General features: G+C 42.3%; 1 protein-coding gene and 1 long non-coding RNA gene across 14 annotated transcripts in view; one reads left to right on the top strand and one right to left on the bottom strand.

Annotated features, from left to right (window-relative positions):
• The window catches only part of ATXN1 (ataxin 1), a 384333-nt gene that overhangs the window by 70657 nt on the left and 292694 nt on the right, over positions 1-20982 (bottom strand). For 2 of the 13 annotated variants that reach the window (XM_070585091.1, XM_070585098.1), the window contains exon 7: positions 9401-9485. The exons of the other annotated variants lie outside the window; for them this stretch is intronic. The gene's annotated coding sequence lies outside the window, so the exon portion shown is untranslated. The remainder of the gene's footprint in view (positions 1-9400; positions 9486-20982) is intronic. 13 annotated transcript variants of the gene reach the window in all.
• On the top strand, positions 13571-20642 carry LOC139077412 (uncharacterized). Its single transcript, XR_011529910.1, has 5 exons — positions 13571-13704; positions 14201-14692; positions 15539-15654; positions 16920-17052; positions 20394-20642. It is a non-coding gene; the product is annotated as an uncharacterized lncRNA (long non-coding RNA).

The raw sequence follows: 20982 nt of genomic DNA on the forward strand, positions 1-20982 counted from the left end.
CCAAACTCTTGTTTTACTTTCCAAGAGCTTCTGGCAATGGAAATCCTTATCTCTGAACTCTGATGTTCTCATTACTATGTCTTCAACATCTGTTGCCCTATCACCTTCCTGACGAATCTCTATTACCTTCCACGGCCTGGATCTTGGACTCCAATGGGACCTGTGTCTGCACTGAAGCATCCATCTTTTTTTCGTACGTTTCTTTGTACGGTATGCATGCAAATAACTTCCTCTTATGGACTGATCTGCTCTTTAGATGCTTGATTTTATACTATATCCATAACTGCCCTGCCCTACAATAGAAGAACTCTGGCCTTGAACCCGAGTTGAGAACCTGGGCTGTGAGACCCTTTGGGTGTATCTCAGCTTCTGTCTCTGTTTTCAGTTTGGCTCCTCCACCTCCTCTTACGCCCTGATTATCCGTGGTAGTGGCAGTAATCCACTCATGAAAAGCAAGATGACAGCCGCAAGGTATCAAACACAAACAAATGCACAGAAAAGCAAACAAAAAAGATGATATAGTGGTAAGCACACTAGACGGGAGGCAGGAAGGCTGAGCTCTCATTCTGGCTCTGCTCTGCAGCAGTATCTCAGATGGGAAATGGTGCCAGTTATACATGTCCTGTCATCTGCCTCCCAGGAACATCGTAAGGAACATAAAAATAATTGTTATGGTCTTTTGAAAATAAGAGAACACTATTCATATCAAAACTATTATAGATACGGATTACTCTCTTCCTTAAAAAGAAGCTTTTCTTTGCCTTACCTACAATGCAGCAGCGGCAGCATAATCATTACCATCTAAATTGAGCACTGTACAATGAGAAGTTCTTAAGCGTGGCTGCCCATTGGAATCACCACCACATCTTGTAGTAAACATAGATTCTTAGACATCCTCAATCACCTATGAAACTTGAATTTTCTGGGTTGGTACAAAAGAAATGGTATTTTAAAAAATTCCCCAAAAGAGTCCAATCAACTAGGTTTGGGATCCACTTTTTAAAAATAACATGTTTCTCGGTGACATCAGAAATTTAAGTATAACTATGATTCATGAATTTGTTATCTGTTCCTTCCTGCAGAGGATATCAATTCAAGTGTAGGTTTTCTAATTGTAACTCTGGAGTGTAACAATTTCACTGGCAAAAGAGAGTTTTCAGGAAGCATGCTGGCTCTGGAAGGTTCTGGAGGTTCTGGAAAAGCAATATGTCCTATGAAAGAGACCTTAACCTGTGGGCATGGCAGAAGGAGGGTGTGCATGGCAGTGGATGACTACAGGGGCGTTACTGTGGCCTCCAGGCCTCTCATCCCTTTCAGATTCTTTAGTTCTCTGCCTGCAAGGCCCAGCAGCCCAGAGAGGAGAAGTCAGCACCCTTTCTCGCAGCCTGATGTTTCCACTTGGCCTCTTGCTGCCTTCTTTTCAGATGGCTGTTCCCAGGCTGTTTAATTTGGGGGAAATTCCAAAGTTACCAGCAGAGGCATGACATGTGGGGAGGGTTGCTAAGAGCAAAGAGAACTCGGTCTTCCTAACTGATATCCACGGACACAGAAACGGGCTAGTCTTAGAAGTCCTCTAGAATTGAGCTTAGTAGCAGCTGCAAACTGGATAACTGCCAGTCCTAAGTTAAGTGTTTCTAAAATGGCCTAATTTCCTTCCCTCTCCTTAGAATTCTGAATGCTCCATGTGTTATTAATGGTCATCTTATGCTTACTGATTTGCTAGACATTTTCCCAACCCATTTTTTATCTCTAAAATCACTAGTCAGTGGTTCTCAAAGTGCGGTCCTCAGGGCCAGGAGCATCATGATCACTTGGCAACTTGTCAGAAATGCACATTCTCAGGTCTCATTTCAGACCTACTGAATAAGAAACTCAGTGGTGGGGTCCAGCAACCTGTGAGTTCTTTTTGGTGAGGAAGATCGGCCCTGTGCTAACATCTGTTGCCTATCTTCCTCTTTTTCTTTTTTTTTTTTTGAGGAAGATTAGCCCTGAGCTAACTACTGTCAGCCCTCCTCTCTTTTTGCTGAGGAAGCCTGGCCCTGAGCTAACATCCGTGCCCATCTTCTTCTACTTTATATGTGGGCTGCCTACCACAGCATGGTGTGCCAAGTGGTGCCACGTCCTCACCCTGGATCCAAACTGGTGAACCCGGGGCCTCCGAGAAGCGGAATGTGTGAACTTAACTGCTGCGCCACTGGGCCAGCCCCCCTCTTTTTCTTTTTTTTTTTTTCCTGCTTGAGGAATATTGTTGCTGAGCTAACATCTGTGCCAATCTTCCTCTGTTCTGCATGTGGGACATCACCACAGCACGGCTTGACCAGCAGGGTGTGGCTCTGCACCCAGGATCTGAACCTGTGAACCCCGGGCCGCCAAAGTGGAGTGTGTGAACTTAACCCCTACACCACGGGGCCAGCCTGGCAGCAACTTGTTTTAACAAGCTCTCCAGGTGATGCTGACCCACTAGAAATTTGAGAGACATTACCATAAACAAGTCACACGGTTCCTATTAACATAAACATACCATAAAGAAATGAGTCATTTTAAGAATCTTCAAAATCTTAAAACATTTTATCTGAATGAATTCATAAGCAAAACAATAACACACTGACATTTTTGTTTGATGAAGACTATTTTTTCTAGAACTACTAAAAGATCACATATTCCCTCAACACAAAAACAGCATATGACTTACAAATTATCAGATAGGGAAACTATGGTGAGTTGTTTTCTTTTAAAATGCATGACTCCACCACCACATTATCTGCCTGCAAATATGTCTATCAAATTCATGATACATGACCAGTGTGTTTGAAAATCGTGGGCCTATGACATTCATGTTTTAAGTTCTGTTCAGGAAAACCAAATGCACTATTTGGGTTGCATATGGGACCCAAATTTAAAACATTCTTTTTTGCAATTAATCTACAATAAAATATACTACATTTTCAATGCGGGATTCTGACATGGAACCATCCTTTTTCCTGTAATCCCTCGTCCCATCCCCCTCTCTCCTTTGACCTATAGCTTGGCCCAAATATCACGGGTTTATAACTTTTTGTGGTCTTCTTACACACTTCTTCAAGATAAGCCCAATGCGTAAAACGCATCTAGGAGTAAGCTAATAATTCAGTATCTGAAATATTGATTTCATTGACTTTTAGGTCTTTCGATGGTTTTGATTATAAAAGCTGCCTTTAAATTGTTTTCCTCTGTGTTCCTAGGTAGGCTTCTCAAATTCTCAAATGTGGCTGCTCCGACATGAGGCATCCACCATACCACCTTCAGATTAAGGAAGGAGGTACAGGTCAGCTGCAGGTCCCTTTCCCAAGCACGTATATCACGAATGGACTAAAATTTTAATCCTTTGTTCCCCAGCAGCCATTTCCTCCTGGACCTTTAAGGACAGCTCAAAGAAAAAAATTATTCTTCTCTCCTTAGGAATATTTTCCAGATTCTTCTCTTAATGACCAACAAAGAAATCCTATAAAATTCTGCTCTAAGTCTTCACTGTCTTTCACCTAATTAAGAAGTTGAAACTATTTCAAATACTAACCCCAATAACTAGATCTATAAAACATTCTCAGAAACCAATACTCATTTTGTTAGCCAAAGGGAAATACAGCAGAAAACGTGGGACCAAGAAGAGATGGCTCGTCCAAAGTCCACAGAAATAAAAATCCATTTATGGCTGCATTTTCCATGCTTCTTTTCCAGGATGGTCCTGAACTTGCTGATTCACGGTGCAATTTTGTGCTTTAATGTAGCCAAAGAGAAACAGCGGCATGTTGGAGCCAGCTTGTTCCGGCCGGCAAGAGCTGATGGTTAAATTTATAAGCCGAGTGTTAATCAGAGCCATTATTAAAACTTAAATTATATAAACTTACAATTAAACAAATTATATTAAAAACTCATCCCTCCCTAATTATTTTATTCTATTTTATTATTATCTAAACGGTTGAAGTTAATTAATTACATCTACTTGAAGAGTGGAAATACTATATAACGGTGAGCTCCTGTGCATTCCTGCCCAGCCGCGTATTCGGTGATGTCATGTTGGCAGGGTGAAGCTGGTCACTGTGGGAGTATGTGCATCACAGAAATCAGCAAATGCTACAGATCAGAACCCTTGTCATCCCAAAGCCAGTAGCTAAACTTTTATCAGCGCACTAAGGCATTCATTCCAGCTCTTGCTTAAAGGGAACTAGAACTTGTTCTTAAGGGAACCAGAACTAGAATTCTGAAGGGGAGAAGAGCAGGATAGCGAACTTTCCATTCCTACAAGTGCAGGCACCTCCCACCAAACCACACACCACCAAATCATTACCGGCCCAGAGTTTCCAATGAATCTATCGCTGGTTTATTATTTCCATTATCTGCTACTGAAATTAGTCTGACTCAGAAATGTAATTGCGTGTGCGTCAGCAAGAACTCACACAAGAATAATATCTGCAAGATAAAAACCACCACTTGACATTTGTATAATCCCTCTTAATGTTCACACAATTTGATGGGTTATCTCACTGAGTCCTCATAACCACTACTATGTTGGGTTTCATTTAACAGATGAGGAATCGAGGTTAGGTGACCTGTCCAAGGTCTCTTATCTAGTAAGTTGCACAGCCAGGACTCAAACCCAGAAACCCAAGTCCAGTGTTCTTTAGACTCCACCACAGATAACTGCTTTTATGTCAGTCTGTTTTGAAAATGGGAACTTTTTCAAATGATCAACATCTGGGTTCACTTTGCTCCTTCCTTTGTTAGCAATGCAGCCAATGACGACGCACCCATGTCTACATTTATGGATAAGGCCCCCCCAGCCCCGCTCCCTTCCTGACCACACACAGAAACTATGTCTACACTGCTGCGATGTCCTAGATAAATCAGACCCAAACACACTCTGGAATTCCTAAAGATGTTTTAGGCATGTGGGCATGATTAGGAAGTGTTCTATCTTTTGGATCGAAATTATTCAAATCCAGGGGAAAGATTTGCAGTACCCAATTTAAATCAAATTAGAAGTAACAGTGAAAAGAGAAGCTAGGTTCTTGCACTTGGTGGTGAAAACAGACATATATGCATGTGTGTGTGTGTGTGTGTAGAGTTTGTTTTACACATATACATACACTTCATGAGAAAAACAAACTATATACACATCCATATACACATATTTGTGCACACAGGTATGTATATACACATACATACACACTATGTGTGTTTATGTGTGTGCGCAGTTTATTTTTCCACATCCTCAGGGGGCTATACAGCAGAAAAGAAAAAAAATGCTGCCCTTTATCAGATATGTACACATTTTACCCTTGCAATATGTCTAAAATGATTTGATGACTAAATCCTGGGAAAAATGTGAAGAATGCTTGGCTAGATACACGCCTTTCCAGTAAAAACATAACATTGCTTATTAACTGTAGCACTTGGAGAAGCCTTTTCGACATGATGTACATTTTTGTTTTAGCTTGAGACCAAATCCTGTTTGGATCTAAGTTTTCTTTGGCTTTAAGAGAAAGTTTAACCGATTGTCCAATATGGGCCTTCAGGCCCTCCCGCGCATGTTCACCACCAGGGGTCGGATGGAGTGCTCGTCCATCAGCCTGCCTCAGTCTCAAGACACCAGTCAGGGTCAAAACCTTGAGATGTTTTCTCAACACATGAAGCAGAAATAACTATAACAACAGCAAAAAGCAAACCTGTCTGTCCCCTTGTCACAATTTTTGAGATTGTCAATAGACTGACCTTGTAGCTGGAAAGCATTTTAGAGGCCGTGTAAAAAATGTTCAATGTAGCAGCGGATGGATACAAAGAAATTCTCAGAGGTCATTAGTGAATTACTAATACTGGCATCCTGAGAACAGATTATGGAGTTTCCATTTTATCTCACAATTTTGGTGGGTGTGTGGTGATGACTTAAAATGATGGTAGGTTCCTTAGCCAACATTTTCTTGGAAAGAAATGTCCCTACTGTTCTATTAAAACCGTAAGCAAATGGGGCCGAGGCGCTGGTCTGTGCTGAGGACACTTTCAAGTAATCAGGCTGTCAAATTAAAAGCAAACACTTTCTCAGCATTTCTAATGATGGAAATAGTGAAAAGTGTGTTGCCTTCTAAGTATATCAGAATAAGTCGTTTCTGCCTCATGGTTCCGGAAGACAGGAGGTGGATGTGTATGGGGGAGCTGTCACCTAATTCTCCCTCTAACCCACTAGTTAGGGGCCATTTTATCCCCAAAAGGACATTTGGCAACGTCTGGAGACATTTTTAGTTGTCACAAATGGTCGGGGGCTACCAGCATCCAGTGGGTAGAGGCCAGAGATACTCCTAAACATCCTACAATGCACAGGACAGCTCCCTTGCCCACCCCCCCCACCCCCCCCACCCCCACCCCCGCCCCCGACAAAGACTTACCTGGCCCCAAATGTCAATGGTGCTGTTGTTAAGATTCCCTGCTCTCACAGGAAGCAGAAACAATCAGCTGCGACAGAATTTTCCATCGACATTCTAATTGGTTCCCAGGCTGCCTGGGCCCCCTCCACACCCTTCTCTCCCATGACCTAAATACTTGCTACTCATAGTGTGGTCCACGGACCAGCAGCATCAGCAACATCAGAGAGCTTGTTAGAGATGAAGAACCTCAGGTCCCACCCAGGCGGATGGAACCAGAATGTGCACTTCAACAGGAATGCTGGGTGATTCACACATACTTCAAAGTTTGAGAAACACTGTACATTCTCTCTCACCTATCCTCCAGTCCTTCTCCTGCTCACTCAGCATCAACTCTTTCTACTCTGCCCTCCGATTAAGCAGATCTAGTAAAAGGCAGCTCTTCTCTCCAACCTTTTCTCAAAATGTTCCATCCAGTCTAGGCTTTTGCCTCAGCTCACTGCAGAGACCACTCTTCATCCTTGGGCCCTTCCGGGTGGAGACAGCTCATCCCCCACACACCTGTGCAGGCCCCACTGCTACTTCCTCTATCCTCATTCAAAAATCCTTTCTCTTCTGACTACTGGGCCAGGCCCAGATGACATGGCCATTTGCTCATACTTATCAGTTCAAGGTACCAGTTCTCAAGTCACTTTCAGCTTTTACAGATGTTCTGGGTACCCGGTTGATGGTATTTCCTATTTGGCCTCATCCCAACCATGGAATTCTTCAGTAGCCACATGGATGGACATCTTACACAAGAACCCCTGGTTCCTAGTTATACACCTAAAACTAATACAATGTTATATGTCAATGACAGCTCAGTTAAAAAAAAATAGAGCTTCTGGTTCCTTAATCTTTTCTACAACAGCAACCACCACTTTTTTTCTCTAACTTCAGAACATTCATTCATTCATCAAATATGCATGGTGTACCTCTTTCATACCTGATTCTTGCTAAAGATATTAAGACGACTACGATATTGTCCTTGTTCTCAAAGAGCTTACGGTCTAGAAGAAGGAGGGGAAAAGTCTTTATTTTGGCACATTCTTAGAAAGGAGCTTCCAGAATTACAAGCCAGAAAAAGGCTCAAAGAAGGTCACAGTCTACTCTTCCTGGGGTGGGATATTTTGGCCATTTTTGTTGGCTAACATGCTAACCCAGTAGTTCCCACACGCTGGTCTGAGAACCAGGGCCAATCCATGGAAACAAAGAAAAATAAAGACAATATAGTGAATTTATCATAACACTAAATTTCTATGATTTATTCTGAGATTATACTATTCTCACTCTGGGGATGTTAAAATGTTTCTTTTATAAAAAGATGGGAAAAATTATTTTAAAGTGTCCTTATATTAAAACAAAGGCTTGGCATACATACGTAAATTTACCATTAATTTTAAAAAACACATCCTTGAAATCTAGCAGTGGCTCTCAAGGTCTGCATAGGAGGGGCTTGCTTCAACAGGGGACAATCTGGGCGAAGTGGGTTAGTTAGACTTACTTTGAAGCCATATTTGCATGGCTCTTTACACAAGATGGAGAAATCACCGCTTGTTCTTAATAAAAATGGGAAGAGCAATGGAAATTATGAGAGTGCTTTTTAAAAGCCCCTAAGCACCCCCTTGGTTACCACCACTAATGAAATAAAATGTCTGAGACGACTGTGCATGTCTATACAGGGGTTCAAGAAGTGCTCACTCCCTCTCCTGGAAGCAGTGGGGCTCAGGGCCTTGGGGACAGTGGCAGAAGTTTCAATGTACTAAGTTAAGAGGTTAAAAGCCCTTGAAACCATATGGCTTTCTTTTTTTTCTGTTTTGGAGGGGGCTGTGTTTTTCTTCTCTGGAATGCTTCTTCCTCTTGGAACTTGCATGCATGCTTGGGGCTGCCTCTAAGAGGGAGGATGCCTCTGTCCAGAGAAGGCCCGAGAAAGGTCAGCTTTAGGTGACCTCTGCTCTTGACCTCAGAGACCAAGCTTCCCATGGGTGCTCTTTTCCTTGGTTTTATCTTTTTATCTCTTCTCCCAATAAGGGTGGTTCCATGTTGAGGGCAGAGATACGAGGGTGAGTCTGTGGCAAGGGCAGCTGAAAGGGCTGGACTTTGGGTTTCTTCCTCCTCAGCTAATGTGAATCCTGTCCTTGGTCTACATCATTCCTGCTCTCTGCTTTCTCTGGGTGGCCTCACCCACTCAACTTGACTACTCATCTCTGTACTGAAGCCTCCCACGTCACTGACCTCCAAAGTCATATTCCTAGATTCTTATATCTTGCCTCTAAAAAGCCCAGAAATGTTCAAAACAGAACTCAGCATCTTCCTCTCCACGTCTGCTTCAACCGTATTATGTTTTTACTGGTCAAGCAGCATGTCATTTGTAGAAAAAATTAGAAAGAAAAATAATTTAAAAAGAAATCAGGTAAGCAAAAAGATAATTTGTGAAAAAAACCTGAAAAGCTAAGGGCCTCAATATCTATATTCATTTATCTATATATATATCTATTTCTCTCTCTATGTAATGTTAGACATATGAATGCATTTTCTTTTCTGGATGAACATTCATTTTATAGAAATTTGATTTCTAACTAGAATCTAATTTTGGAAGATATTCCAAAAAAGCAGCTCATTCCTGAGTTTCATTAGAGGCAGGATATCGAATAGGGAAGGAAAGAAGGAAAGAAAATTCTTGGATGAAGCTCTAAGGTCAACATGGACTTCTGTGCTCTCTCCCGGTACTGCCTTTGCCAGCTTCTCATGAAGGCATAAAAATTGGGGTAAAAAGAACCGGAAAATAACCGCTAAGTTATCAGGACAATAAGTTTGGTTAGTTAAACAGGAAGCTTATTTCATTAATAGTGTACTTTTGTGAACAGCGGGTCATTTTTCTCTTTTACTAGGCATGTGAAACATGTTGTCATGACTTGGACAGTTACCATCTCTCTAAGTCAAGCAGCTGGTGAGGATGTGGAACTTACCCTGACAAGAGTTTAACACTTTATATGCCAGCATGAACGTCTTATCCACCAACAAGATTGGTTCTAGGATACGATGCTGGTACGGCTGAAAAGCAAGTAGAAATAGGGAGAGCTGTGGTTGAGACTTTACTTTACTTGGAGCAGATAAGATGGTATAAAGAAAGGTCAGGTCATCAACAAAAACCTCTGCAGATTTTGCCTCCAGTAGGAGGAGTGCCTGACGATGGAAACATTTTGACTCTCCAGTTAAAGAGGAAAATAATCAATGTTGACTTTTAACTGTTCAGTTTCCAGCAGCTGCAAGAAAGCACCATGTTTCAATCTCACCAGTGTATCTGAGCAGTTTTCTCCCTTTAGGGCCAACAGCACTGCCCCAGGGATCACGTGATTCTCAGGCTGCTACATTTTCTCAATCACCAGTTGACTCATGTGGTTGAAGAAAGACCTCTCCACGTTGCCTATTACTTTTCTAGGTCTAACAGTGGCTGGTCACTTATTTCCCTAGAATTTAGGGAATTCTATACACATACTGACTGTTCTCCTTTCCTTTTATTCAGTCTTTAATGTAGTTTCATAAAACAGGGACAATGTACACTGGTCAGGAAGATTTTGTGGTTTCTCAAACTTGTTTTTAAAAATTAGAGACAACTAGCTGATAGCAATCTTCCGGTTAACAACACGTACGCAACCCACAAGTCAAGAATGACAGCAGAGGAGAGAGAGAGAGAACATCAAACCTTACTTACGAGATCCTTCCCACTGCTTAGGATCAGCTCTCTAACACATGCAAGGCTTAGCTGGAACAAATGATGAAAGCTGTTTCTCCTTTCAAGTGAGAATCATTTACATGGGTCCAGACCTCTCCTGTTCTCATTTATTCAACTTCCAGCTCTCACTGACATTAAGCAGGAGCCAGAGAACAGCTGATGTCAGACCAGCTCCTGCTGCGCTCAGGGTGATTGTCTCACACTGCAGAAAATGCAGAGGGCAATGCTGCACCGTAGAAGTTGCAGCCTCAGAGTTTCTAAGCTTTCTATGGGATTATGCATGACAACTATCTTCGCTTCCACACATGAAATGATCTCTTACCTCTACAGAAATGTTTTATAAAACTCCAAACCTTTTCCTTGCCAACCAAATGAGAGAGGTGGTTTTAACCCATTCTAAAGTCAAATTTGTAGATAAAGAATTTTTAAGAATTCTATTAAAACAATGTTTTGGGTTCTGAATGTCTTGTTGATTATATACACATAGACGTACATAGGTGCATATATGTAAACATATAAATAGACACACACACTCAGAAAGACTGGGACTTGAGTATGAAGCAGAACTCCGTCAGACTCCAAATCTAGCAGCACACGTTCAACGTTGGACACGTGCCACTGCCGTCACACCAGAATCATAAACACCCAAGGCATTTAGTGCTGCCTCCTGTGACCCGGGGCCAGAGGATGGAATCCCAGGCCTTGGCTTCCCAGCTGAAAGATCAGGCTGCTTCCATCATCTAAGCAGGGGAAGCTGGCAAACTCTTCCGGCACCTTCATACCCCATTTAATATGCTGTTCCTTCTTAGTGCCATCCTCTGCCCCCTTCTTCATCCTCTTCTGCCCCCCACTCTCCTGGTCCTCAAAGAAGCACAGACATCAGGAAGGGCTGGTCTGTAGGTTCTAGGGACACACGTGACATGTTAGGGCTCCGTGTGCAGCTCTCGAAGTCAAGTGTGAAGAAAATAAAATACTCTCCCTGCTATGGTTAAAGGAATAATGACCTTAAAAAAAAAAAAGCTTAAGAGGTTGGGCCCCTGGCCGAGCAGTTGGGTTGGCACGCTCTGCTTCGGCGGCCCAGGGTTTTGCCAGTTCAGATCCCGGGTGTGGACCCGGGACCACTCATCGAGCCATGCTGAGGTGGCGTCCCACATGCCACAACTAGAAAGACCCACAAATAAAAAATATATGCAACTATGTACTGGGGGGCTTTGGGGAGAAGAAGGAAAAAATAAAATCTTAAAAAGAAAAAATGCTTAGGATAAATATGACAGCATAGTGACACTAGAGGGAGCTCTAAACATCTAGAGACAGAAAAAATGCTGAAATTATATACTCTCAAATTAAAAAGAAGTTCATGTTTCGGGGAATGATGTGCTGAATTCTGGCTTTGCTAGTCAGTGTGTCCATCCTTGACGTGGATCCAGAGCAGGAGACAGTTAACGATATCAATGTAAATGGGTGCATGGCGGGGGGTGGGGAGGGGTAGGAGGAGCAGGAACAAATAAAATTATCCCGAACTTAAGACTCCTTAGCCAAAAAAGGAGGCCAATCATTCTTGGCTTCCACATGACCTCTGAAAAGCACATCCTGGAAATCTTTTCTTGGAGAGTTCTTTTAAGTGCGGTATTTAAGAGACAGAGGAAAATCACAAGAGAAGCATGAGAGAAAGTGAACCTTGTTGAAACTGGGCACATTTTGCTTTCCCATTTTCCACTAGAAGGTGCTTTGGGAGAAACGCACCCTCTAGTCCCATTGTTCCCCTCCCAAAGCCCCCTGTTATGGAAGGCCATCTGGCTCGCATCTGCCCTCTGGTCCAGAACCTAACTGGACACAACAAGCTCTGACCTGACAGGCCACGCGAATTGTTGGCTTAGGGGACATTTCGACACTCCTGGGGTGCCTGGCCTCCCGCTTGACTTTAAAGTACCAGCTCCCTGGAGCAGAGCAGAGCCCACCTAGTGCAGTCTCTCCCTCGGGTTCCCATCCTGGGGTTGCATTCAAGCTGTGTCTCCAGCCCCCGACCTGTGCGCACATGTCCACATACTCCATGCAGGCAGGCTTCTGATCCGTTTCTCGCGACATGCCAGTGTTCCCTCTCTAGTGGCTCATCTTTCAGCCCCAGGGGGTGACTGTAAGCCAGGGGTTGTTGGCACAGGCTGGGAAGAGGGTCCAACCTAAAAGCACGCGCTATATTTTGTTACAATAATCACTTTTCCAGTCACCTGGTTTTAGTCTGGGAAACTTACTTTCTTCATATAATGATATTTATTGAGCACCTAAAACATTAATCTACTGTATTAGGCTTGGAAGATGTCCTGCTTACATGTCTAATTTCTCAAAAGCAAGCCTCTCTCATTTGGGTCTCTCAGAACACCAAATGTGACCTGTCAACAAGAATCCATATTCCAGCCCCATGCCTTGCCCTGGAGTGAGAGTCTGATCCACGTGTGATGCACATACCCTGCTCCTCAGGACACAGGACAGAAGATAAATGTGCTCTGGCTTAATAAGTATATGCCAGGCATACAAAACTAATAGTCAACTTTTGAGCAAAGACACCGTCTCTACTCTTAAGGAGCCATCTATTTATATCATACCAATAAAAGCCAAAGTACTGGTTGGATGCTATAAATGACTAAATAGTAGAGTTAGGAACTGTGTGATATTTTGTATTTTATCTGGGAGCACCTTTATTTTAATTTCCCAGCCTCTCTCCTTTCAAGTCCAGTTAATATTGGTTTGACACTGTCTCCCCAACGTCCACTATAATGTCATGCACTTGTTGATGGAAATTCTCCGTGCTATAATTCAAAATGCTCTCAGGGAGCTGGGCACAGAAATCAAACAGACTGGTAATGCAGGAAGCAATAAAACAATCTGTTTGTAAAGCCTGGGTTTCATAAAATGTTAGCACTAGAATAGAGGAGCTCTCAGGGATGAACTATTCCAGGCTCTCCTTTCGGCGGCGGGAGCACCCAAGGCTCCGGGGTGCCATGGTTGATGGAGGAAAGTGGGGTCCACAACCACAGCTCCTGCCTACTCTTACCATAGACTGCTTGCAGCACATCCTGTCCCTTGGTGTTGGCTAATATTTATGCACACCATGTGCAAAGTGCTGCCAATGTCCTTTACAGAACACTCATGAAACCAGTGCTCAAATACGGGAGGTGAAAGAAGAGGCAGAAAGTGGGGAGACGTGTTGGATCTGGGGGCTGGAAGGGAAGCTGAGCTTCAGGACTTTATCTCTGCTCCCCAGTGCTTCATGAAATGACAGTGTATTAACTAACACGGGGAGGAGCTTTCACCACGGGCTCTCCATTTTTGGAAGGGAAAGACTATAAACATGTGTTTGGAATATGTTTTCTTTTGCTTTAAACACTGATAAACCTGATTGCTCAGTGCACAGTCTTGAAACCACTCCTGCTCCTCGCAGCCTTGTCTTCTCTTCGCTTTCTTTTCTCCCTCTATGGTTCTCCTTCATTAAATTAAAACAATGAGAGACTACAGAAGTGGAATGCTTGGAGGAATGAGGAGGTAAACAGAATTTTTGGATTCCTTTTCTCTCTAAATTAATCATACCAAAAAGAACTCAAGTGAAATAGTTTTTCAAGAATCTAAAGGAAACTTTTAGTAAGCCCTATTTTGATTTACTCCCAGTCAGCTACTAATTCAGCTAGCTCTATTTTTAAGGTAATGTGAAGATCAAGGAGCTCAAATCTAACAAATATTCTGCATTCATAACCTTTGAAGGCATTAGTAGACATGCTACTTCCTTAATCTCTGCAGTATGGAATCAGATTGGTAAAAGCTCACAGCAGGAGGAGGTCAGAGATCATCTATGAGGAAGTCATGGCTCAGAGAGACGATGCGATGTGCCCAAGGTCACGGAGGAAGCAGCAATAATGACTGTTAACTTGGCTTAAGTTTAAAAGATCATGTTGTAAGGCACTAGCCTTATCTAAAAGTTTTAACTTCAGGTTAATGAAATAAGTACATTATTAAAATGTTTTTAAAAAATGTTCTCCTCTAGGGTTGTGCCTTTATGATTCAAAATAATATGGATGGACTGAATGGAGTGGGATACTGGTGTGCAAACCAATGTCGAGGTGGACACTTACATGGCGGTAACTCTTCTCCCTATGGCACACTGAGATCTCTAAGAGATGACCTTCTCATGGTCAGTTGTCCTAAGGAATATGTTGACACACGTTCCTCAAAAGTATCTGTATCACCCTTTGGATGCTGAAGATGGTTTTATCTACAATGTCTTGTTTATTTACATGTCATTTCAATTAGATATTGAAAGGTGCTTAGTAAAAACTATACTTCTGTTGAAGAAGCTGAAAAGCAAGGAGATGACTAAAATACCCAGGGGCGCAATACTGTTAGCTAGTTGAGGAATTAGGTAGAAACCTCTGTTCTGAAATCCCAGGTCAGTAGCTTTTCGCTGTTGGATCACATGGAGCTGGAAGCCCAGTGGAGGGTCTGAGCTGTACCGCACTGTGAATCTGGGCAAGTCTGGGTAAGTCTGGGTGGGCTGTGAGGTAGATGAATGGAGGTTCTGTCTGTACAGAGACCTGTTTGATGAGGCTCATGGGAGAAAAAGAAACAGTCGCAGATAGTAAACTTTCCTGGGCTAAGACTGCCACACGCTATCTGAAGTTCAGTAATTCCTAGACCTTCTGAGCAGCTTGTAATTTAAGGAAGGAACTGACCCTGAGTAGAGAGAGGGGTCAAGGTGCAACTGTGAGAGAAGCCAAAGAGGGCAGAGGGGTGTCAATAAAAAGGGATATAACACTGGGAGCATTTCCCCACCAGGCTCTTGGGGAGGGGGAGATGGGAAGGGGTAGTGGGGTCATAAAGAACATGAGCCTGCCACATTCTGTGGTCTGAAAAGAGAATTTTTAACACTTAGGAAGGGAGGGGACACATTTCCCCATCTCTATTTGGCAAGAGAGTGGAAGAATGACTAATCATACACCCTTTTGACATCGAAGGGCAAAAACAGGAGCTGATGAAACATTCCAGAAGGGTGTCTGGAGGCCACATCATGAACATGGAGAGTAACGGAGGGAGGAGAGGAGGCCCCATGAGCCAGGGAGGAGAAAGAGTGGAAGGTGCTTAGGAAAGCCTGCTGACATCCCAGGAATAGGCAGGAGGACAAATATTTTGGGAGGTGGAAAGGAGTTTGAAGAAGAAAATATCATATTACAAGTATCTTAGTGCATATTCCTAGAAAGTATCCTTGGTATGGTATAGCCTTGCGAAATTTGAGTTAATGTTTCTTTTGAATCAACTATAGTTATTTTAAGTAATGGCTTCACCAAAGCTTGCTTTCACATTTGCTCTCTCCCATTTCTAAATCCAGTTCATACTAAACACGTCAATAAAGAAGCTGTTGTCTCAAACATTTTCCTTCATCAAATGGGTACCCTGAAGACAAGAATGAGGAATATGATGCACAAGAAGAAGATGATGATGATGGTAATAGAAGTTAATGATAACTTAGGCCTTATCATCTGATAGGCATCTTTTAAGATCATGCCATGTATTTTGTTATTTAATTTTCCTAATAACCTTTATGGTTTTAACGTAAGGAAAATGACAATAATGTGGTTACATAAGTTGTCCAAATTCTCAGAGCTAGTAGACAGCTGAAGCAGAACTTGAACCCAGGTGTGTCTAACTCTACAACCCAGTTCTTACATTAGCACTCAGCGGGGTTTGGCACCCAGTAGGTGCTTAATAAATATTGGTGACTGAACAAATAAACCGGCTGAAACAATACACGTGTTCTCAGGTTTAGCCAATCAAATGGCACAATGAGCCTCATTCTTCATCTAAATTGGTTAAATATACTTCAGTCATTTAACACAATAGAAACAGTCATTACAATTGAACAATGTCACCGAATCAATATTTCCTGCTAAGGAATAAATGACTCTGACTTGCTTTGACATTTATTTTCCAAAACGAACCAGCTTTGCCCCGACATTTACAAATCAGCGGGAGACGTAACCCTGAGAAGCTGCTCTGTTCTACAGGCTGCCTTTGCTTTTGTCCTCTCTATGCGAAGCACAACAATAACAAAAGCAAGTTAAAAAAAAAAACCAACTTGGTAATTGTAGTTGTTATCGTGTACCTACTTTTTAAGCCTAATTAAGAATGTGACTTGCAGTTTATGTAATTTAAAAAGCTGGCTTATGTAGGTCCAAGGTTGTTTGAAGACCACTTTAAAAGCTCTTAGACACGGAGAACCCAGCCCCTCCACCTCCCATATCTTGGTCTGTGGTTTTTAAACAACTGGGAGTTTTATACAAGTTTCGCACAATTGTACTCCCCCTGCTGGCCTTCCGTGGAAGCTTTATGTCTGGACTGACACTATGACACTGGAGGAAAAGGATAAGTTAAAGCAAGAACAGATTTAAGTCAGCTCTAAAGCATGCTTTCGGCATTTGGAAATTAATCCTTCAAGAACTGAGCTTGGGTTCTTGTTCTTTGGCTGTGGAGGAGAGGCAGCAAATCACCTAAAATGTATGAGGAGCTTTAACTGAATGGCGGCTGCGAGAGAGGATGACGCAGGGGGCAGGCATGCGGAGACCTGGGTTCTGCTATTGCTTCAGCCTCTTACTTTCTGTGACCCTGGGCAAGTTACAACCTCTAGCTATCTTCCTTTTCCCTGATTATTACTTTCAATTTTGAAATACTGTGACTCCACTGTGTACTTAATTGAGGTCTCTTCCCTGAAGGAATTTATAATCTCATTGATGATACAAGATCTACCATCATAAGCCAATTAGAGAACTGAACAAGCGCTGAAAGACCTTTCGTGGAGGAGGAGAACCTGAAATGACCTCTGAAGAAGAAATCTGATTTAGAGAGGTGAGGCCCAGAAGACTTTCCTCTCTAATGCATGCAGTGGGATTTCTGACTAAGACTATCTTCATCGGCTCTGTCGGGCTTTTTCTGATGTAGCAGTATTTTGGAGATTGTGATTCAACCAGTGGCTTGTTTAAACCTGTGTCAGGGGATGCCTTCTAACAACTCGTTCCCTGCTTTAAGCAAAGTTAATCTGCACAGAGTTCAAATATACAAACCAGTGCAATCCTTTGCTTTACCAAGTTATTCTTTATTTTCAAAGTCTCCATCATGAGTTTCCTCATCATGGGAACCTCCAGTGAACTACAAGTCTATCAGAGTCACATATATTCAGGTCACCATATACAACACTTGTGGAACAAAGTGAATTTGGGTTAAGTGTTCTCTCAGTGTAACAGTGCTTCTTTTGAATGAGAACGGCCAATGATAAAGGTATAAAATACTTAGAAAATAAAAGCCTGGCTGATATTAGCTACAGTCTATGCTCTTGAAGAAAATGACTCATATTATGCATAACCTACAACAATTATATATAACTAATTTTCAGGTCTTAGTGACTCTAGGGTATGGCTATTTCTATTAATCTTACTAATACCACATGTTACTTCAACATTGATGTTGAATTAAAATCAATGATGGATCTGTAATAAATTAATAAGTATGCAAAAAATGAGAAACTCAGGGCCCTATTCGTAGGTAATGCTCTCAGTGAGAGCCCTTGATGATAGGGTTGTTGCTGCAACCTGGAGAAACTTTACACACAGTCGTAGCAACACTGACCTGGTATTTTCTTATGAAGACAAGCAGGAGTCTATGAACCCTCACCCAGATTCTTCTAGTCATCTTCTTGAAAGTATAAAAAAAAAAAAAGAATCTTGCTGACTGCATCAGGACTTACGAAATCAGGGAGAGGGTGAGGCTAGGAGAGAATGAGAGTGGAGATGCAGATCACCAATGAGGTTCAAGGATGATAAAACTCCTGCCCCTGATTGACCTGGGGGAGCAATGAATGTTACCATAGTGTGGATGCTGCTGGCTCACAAGTGTGATGGGAGGGGACCTGAGTTCCCAGTCATTCAAAATCCTTGCTCAGATATATCTCGTGCCTTTCTCTGATTTCCTCAGAAGGAATAAGTTCTCGAGCCACTAAATCTAATATCTCTTGATTCAGAATATACGATAAAATTTTATCCTTGTGTTTAAGTTGTTCAAAAATATGTCTTATCTTCCTAAGTAGACTGTCAGCCTTCTGGAGGGTAACTTGTATGTTTAAATTCATTTCTCTATCTCCTAGTATCTTGCTCTGGGGAGATAATAAACATTAGTTGAACACACGACTAAATGCATGAAATATAGGTTTGCTTAATTAAGGCAGTAAAAATGCTGTTAGATCTTATATGCAAATTCTGAGATTCTACCATCTGATTGAGTTAATGTAAATGCTGATTCCTTGAATTGTGAACTACTAGACAATACGAACTCTGCCAGTAGCAGAAAACTTTCCGAAAGCCTTCCTTTTTGCTGTGCATGCTCCTAAGGCATCCAGGCCAGAGCTTGTATCCAAATACTCAAAGGTAAGAAATTTAGTTTGAAATAATTCAGGTCTTAACCGTGAGAGACTATTAAGATTAATACAGTGCCTCAGGCAGCCTCCTGTGTGTCTTTATCTCCTAAGCGTTTACTCATAGTGTAACCCATTCTTCCTTCTCTCAGAAGCCCACTAAAGCATTCTAACTAGACTGCACACACTCCTCTCTACCCAAATTCATACTATTTTAATCTTCCCTTTCCAAAACCAGAACAACAAAAGAAAACTCCACCAAGTAGCTAAACTATATTCAAAAATCCATACAATTCTATCCATGGCAACCGTCCCAGTCTTCCAGAAATTTAATTCCCAGGGTCCCCCAACTCAATGGACAATAGAAGAAAATGGACCTCAGTGTCACAAACTTCAGCACCTCTCAAGAAACTAATTAAATCTCCTAGGACTCCCTCACCCACACCCTAAGAAATCTGAAGGGAGTGCAAAATCCAAACCCAATTCAACCATTATAATAAAAGCCCTTTACTTATATAAAGCTTCATCTTGAATTTCTTTGTCTCTTTCCCCCTACAGAGTAGTAAATTTCCAAATTCTCCAAAGGTCATGAGTTTGGCAGTGGAACAATGGCATCCCGAGAGGGAGCGCCTTGTGAGCGAGTCTGCTCCTCTCCAGGCCACGCTGTGGGGCTGTTGTCTCTCTTTGGAGTTTCAGGCGTCATCAAGGTGGATGAACGCTGGTCACAGCGGGGAAATTCAGTCCCTGAGATAATGGTGGAATGCTGGATACCTGCAACCCAGGTGGGGAGGCAGTGAACCAGACCTTCAGGTACGGAGGTGCTGCCCCATGGGGACTGCCTGTGAAGGAAAGTCCTACAGTCCGCAGTATTAGGGGGATGGGGTTTCTGTCTACTCACGGGAAGAGTTATCCCAACTCCTACCCAAACAAGCGTGGAAACGAAGAAAGGAGAAAGGGAAAGAGCCCTTGCTGAACCTTTTTTTCAAATGTGCCAATCATTATGCTTCACGTTTTATCTTTAATCATCACACAACCCTACAAAGTAGAAAGATTACTCCATTTAAAGAAAAACTGAAGCTCAAAAGAACTTCCTCGAAATGCCATGGGTAGTACATAATGAATGCGGAATTCAAACCCAGGCTTGTCTGGTTCTTAAATCCATGTTGTTACCTAGACCATGCTGCCTTTGGAAGGGAAAAATTTGTTTTTAGGTACAAAATATAGCTTGTCCATTTTGTAGAAGATGAGACTCCTGACTTACTCTTTTTGTGATAGACTTGGGCTATAACGTCCACTTCTTAGTCTGACCCTCTTGTACTGTGGGCTTGTGTCTGTAAAATGGGAACCTAGTAATGGAAGCCTATCTAGCAGTTATATCATATGCACCAAATGTTTAATGAATGGATGAATGAAGGTGAATCAGTGAGTGAGAGAATAAATGAATGAATGAAACTGAAAAGTCCATACTGGGACTGAATCAGCAATCTTGGTCTTATTAAAGTAGTGCACTGGGGGCCTGCACGGTGGCACAGCAGCTAAGTGCGCATGTTCTGGGGGTTCGCCGGTTCGGATCCTGGGTGTGGACATGGCACTGCTTGGCAAATGTCATGCTGTGGTAGGCGTCCCATGTATAAAGAAGAGGAGATGGGCATGGATGTTAGCTCAGGGCCAGTCTTCCTCAGCAAAAAGAGGAGGATTGGTGGTAGTTAGCTCAGGGCTAATCTTCCTCAAAAAAAAAAAAAAAGTAGTGCACATTAATTACCATTTTTTTTTTATCTGACAGGACATTTTGGTGTCCGGAGAAAAGGTCTGCGTGTGTGACGGTGGTCTAGGATTTTTCACAGACACAGCAGCCCACCTAACATAATGCTGATTTCTACCAGCCACCGAACCTAGCCTGAAGCCAAGATTTCCTTTGGAAGGATCCAGGTCAGGGAAATGGATATTAAAGAGGTGGATATTTGGACAAACAAGAGCTACTTTACATTCCTATATGCACTCTAAAAGTGAAACACATTCTCAAAGTCAGAAAGTAAGAAAAATCAAACACTGCTTCACTTTGAGTTTTGAAAATGAAATGTTGATTGTTGACAGAAGGGATGCTTAATCTAGGGGATAAAAATTGAACCACTTTCTGTAGCCTAAAGGAGCTAATTAAAATGTGATTACATACTCAGAGGTGTCCCCGGGGCCCTTAGATTTCCACAGCACAGATAATCCCACTCTCTGCTATACTTACACTAGGTGTTAGATATTTGATACGGGAATGGATTTCTACCCTTGTCCATCTCTCTGTTCAAGGAATCCTGGTCAAGTCGTCATTATATTGTGTACTTAATGAGGCGGCGAGACGCATCTAACCAACTGAGCTC

The sequence above is a fragment of the Equus przewalskii genome, chromosome 19 (assembly GCF_037783145.1).
Source record: "Equus przewalskii isolate Varuska chromosome 19, EquPr2, whole genome shotgun sequence".
NCBI classification, from domain to species: Eukaryota; Metazoa; Chordata; class Mammalia; order Perissodactyla; family Equidae; genus Equus; species Equus przewalskii.